The sequence below is a fragment of the Seriola lalandi genome, unplaced genomic scaffold (assembly GCF_002814215.2).
Source record: "Seriola lalandi dorsalis isolate HSWRI2012SDOR001 ecotype SW California unplaced genomic scaffold, Sedor1 jcf7180002054290, whole genome shotgun sequence".
Taxonomy (NCBI): Eukaryota; Metazoa; Chordata; class Actinopteri; order Carangiformes; family Carangidae; genus Seriola; species Seriola lalandi.
In genome coordinates, this window is record NW_019524843.1 from 355,309 (window position 1) to 359,678 (window position 4,370).

A 4,370-nucleotide genomic window follows, 5' to 3' on the forward strand; every position below is an offset into this window, starting at 1 on the left:
ATTTTTTTTTTTTCTTTTACTTTTTTTAAGCCAGTGATTTTCAGTTTAATTCCAGTAAACATTCAATATGCTCATTGTTGTTGGCTGCAGGAGCTGCCATTTAAAGAGGAAAATTAAATCAAATGAGAAAGAATAGGTGGAAATAATTAATAGGTATTATGTGAGCAAGTGTGGGCTGTGTCTGCTTTTTGTTCATATTTAGGCCTGCTACGATGAGTAAGACTACACCAAGAAAGGCAAAGCAAATCCTACAGACAAAGGTTTGTTTGTGTGAAAAGATATATAGCCTGATAAATGTTCAAATGGAGACACAAAAGGAAAAACTGTAGCTATTTCAGGAACATTGTAATTTTTCGTTTGCAAGAAAATGAATGAAAATGAAATTTTTGAATGTGGGTTTTTATGTAGGCCTGTTTATGTATATAAAGTGAACACAGCAAACAGCAGCCTCTTTGTTCTGATATTTGATTCAGTGTTAATGACTTCACTATCTATCTATCCATCCATCTATCCATCTATCCATCTATCCATCAATCCATCAATCTATCCATCTATCTACAGCTGCATTTGAATTCAAGGTGACGAACTCTCCCACGACGGGGAGCGCGCGCCTTTTTGGAATTAGCCACGCGGCACGCCTCGCATAGTAATGGTGGCTCGCGCTTTGAGCTTGAACTTGACCGGAGGAATGCGGCTCGTGGGAACGCAGGCTCGAGGGTGCCCTCCTCTATTCACGGCGCACAGGTCGGTGTCAGCTCTGATTATCATAAAACCCAGCCTGCTTCAAATTAAGGCACGAGGGCTCGGGCTCTCTCTCCCTCTTTCACACCAGGCCGAGGAGGAATTAACAGGTCTCTGCGGGAGCCTGCTGTGGTAAGAAGTTTATTCTCAATTTATACACACATTCACACAACTTTTGGTAACCCTTTATTAGCAATAGTTGTGTAAATGCTGATGAAAACGTTTGTGTGAAGTTTTTTTTAACACTGTGGCTGGTAACAGGGAAATTATTCGTGATTTTGTGTAAAGTCTTAAAAGTGTTTCATGTCCTCTGACACTATGCTACTGTAAAATAATTCTGTACTGCCTCGTCGTTACCATAATAGCTTTTTAACATCCTTTTAGAATATGAACTGATAATTTTTTGTTTAAATGTATTTTGAGTATGTGTTCTGAGAGTTTAGACCTTTAGCTAAAAGTAACATGGCCGCGCTGAGAATAAAGAAGTCTGTACCTTTTTGTGTCCCTAGCTAATTTTATTCAACAGACTAATGGCCACCAATTTGTTTCAATAACAAACTTACTTAACATGCTCTGAGCATTAACCAGTTGTATTTCTCTGGATATTTTGTGGCCTTTTTTGTTAAAAAATTATAGTGTAAATGTGACAATACTGACTCCAACTTGACTCTAATTTCTCATAGAAAAAATTGTACAATGATGCATTATATTATTTTTCATTATAAACACTGGGCAATGTTTAGGAATCTTCTCTTCATTTATTTTCAATCTTGTATTTACCAAGTTCAGTGAGACTGTGTTTTTAAAGGTTGACAGACAAGAGATAGTCCTGTCTGCCAACCTTTAAAAAAACACAATCTCACTGATTTTAAACACTGTAAATGTTCTGTGTCATTGGTAAACTAATGTATTCACTTGAAACCCCAGTCTATATTAATGTAAAAATAAATAACTTAAAATAATGGAAAAAAATGCCAGTAATTATAAAAATAATAGATTAATTGATTTGTTTAAATCTATTTGTATTTCTTAGATGACGCCACATCTAAATTCTTCTTACACAGAAAAACTGATTGGATTCAGTGTGAGATGAGGCCTGTTAGCTTTAATATGAAAGATTGACACCAATACAGTACATATTTCTGGTACCGATCGTTCTCATTCACCTTATTGACTTAAGAGTCAGACACAATATGATACATATATATATATATATATATATACACACTCAAAATTCACAAAGATGATGAGGGAAAATTAATATGGTGGTTAATAATTTCTTTGATAAAATTGGTATTGTCCAATTTAAGATTAGACAATATTGTTTTTAAACAACCATCACATATATTTCATGTATTTAAAAGTTAAAATACAACATAAATTCTGCTTAATTTCTTTGTGATTGACAAAGTTAATCATAACAAAAAATTCAAAAGGACAATACTTTTCTATCATAGATTTAGCTCTGTACAAATATATCATACAGGAAACCTAAACAGAGTTCAGTTAAAGTGTTTTCAGGTAGCATACGTATGTCACTACTGTCATGTACCATTTAATTCCTTTCCCCTGTTATATGTATTCAATGAATATACAGTGTGGAGAACTTTTCTGATCCAGTATCAGGGATAAAGTCTATAGTAAGATACCTATAAAGATAAATAAATCAGAACGTGAAGACTTGGTTGATAAACAGACATTTGCTACAAAACAAGCGCAACATAAAATCTCAGAGTTTATTGTCCAAATTTTTCAAAATAAGCTGAATATGTATAAACTAATAATTCAAACATACAATATTTAACATATTTGCACCCTTTAAATTTTATAGATAGTACTACAGAATATCTAGTCCAATATTCTGTAATAATAGGAACTGTGCTTTTTAAAAATACAAATAAGGAATATGATGTATCTAAAATAACAAAATGCCAGCCTCAAGCATTGGAAAAAATATATAATATAAATTCAGTTTTGAATTAATCAATACAGACTGGCATTATTCACTGTGTTGTGTTTAATGGCAAGAAAGTAAAAAATAATGTGAATTAAACATTGTCACACTTATCGTCTACGGTTTATCAGCCGGGGTTTTTACAACTACTACTACTACTACCACTACTGCTAACAAAATTAATGAAAATAATAATAGGTTAATAATTATAATGATAATAATGATAAAGACAATGACAAACCTTTTACAGTATGAAATATATTTACCTGTATTTCAGTCAATCTTTTAATTTTCAACCATTTTCTTCAGTTTCAACAGGTTAACTTGTGTGATAAACACTAAATGTTACTGTAATCTGTAATGTTACTTAATGTAAACTTAGGCTATTTAATACCATCTGCCCACATTTACTATTAGGCTACAGTAAAGCTGGTAACTGATTGTTGCTTCAGTTTCTTACTGTTTTCATAATGGTATAAACTCTTCAATAAGAATCATTTTTTTGTAATGAAATTATACATTTTTATACTATGAAGGAGAGGATTGATCATTAAATTGTATGTTTTCATAGGCCTATATTAAGATTTCAGTAAATATAAGCCTACAGAGTTTGTCTATACCAGAAAACGTTTTAGGTTTCTCACGACCTGCTCTTGTATTTTCTATCTTTTTATGTGTAAACAAACAAAAACAAGCTTCATGCAATTAATAAGTATCCTTAAAAACAAATGTATAGTCTCACTGTACATAAACAGCATTTACGAGGTGATCTCGTTTCTTCTCACCAACGTGTGTCGCTGTTTCGCCCTGTAGTGGATGCATTTTTACTGTACACTTTATTTCTTTGGCTAGTTTACACACACACACACACACACACACACACACACACACGGCCTTTAAAACGAGGCAGGAGCCTGCAGCATGTCGTTTGGTTTTAAGATCTAACTCGTTAAAATTCATTTCTCCTACTCTGGAAACAGTCACAATCTGTTGGTCTACAGGTGAGAAACAGCCAGCAATATCTGTAATGCATTTATTATTCCAATGTAAAACAGTTTGTCTGTTGTAGGTCGATCATAAACAGGCGGTAAACCCCTGTACATCCAGCATGCATTATTGTAAAGGAGCTACATATATCATACAGTGCCTTGGATTATTTGCTTTTCTATTTTATCATAGGCTATAGCACCTACAGCCCATATGTTACCCTCAAACAAGACGACAGTCATCTATGGCATCTCCTGCTATTTTGCATTCTTTGTCATACCTATACACTCTATCGATCTGTGAGTCTAGGAATAAGGAGATTCCTTTTTCCTTTTAGGCTTATAAAAATCATTGCGTTTGAATCAATAAATCCTACTGTACATTATACTAATGAGGCAATTTGGGTTCTTTAAAATAACGTATTTTGAGATAAGTAACACAAATGAGTGTAATGCTTTCCTAAAGAAAAAACAAGCCTTTAACTCGGTGGTAACATTCGTCTATAATTGTGATCTGAGGGTCAAACATTACCCACCTTATTCACAACTACACCAACACATTTTTGGGGCTATAATCCGTGCAGCAGCAGGTTTTGTCGATGTGACTCTGATTCTTATTTCAAAATAAAACCAGCAACAACTGACTCTCACGATGTTTTATATGCCCGATTATTCTTCCAGCCCCCCCC

The 4,370-nt window shown here is 33.7% G+C and overlaps 1 long non-coding RNA gene across 1 annotated transcript in view; it reads left to right on the plus strand.

Moving 5' to 3' along the window:
- Positions 1-784: 784 nt before the first annotated feature.
- Positions 785-4,370, plus strand: part of LOC111654802 (uncharacterized) — a 28,821-nt gene continuing 25,235 nt past the window's right edge. The window contains exon 1 of the long non-coding RNA XR_002760759.2: positions 785-873. This is a non-coding gene — a long non-coding RNA (uncharacterized LOC111654802). The remainder of the gene's footprint in view (positions 874-4,370) is intronic.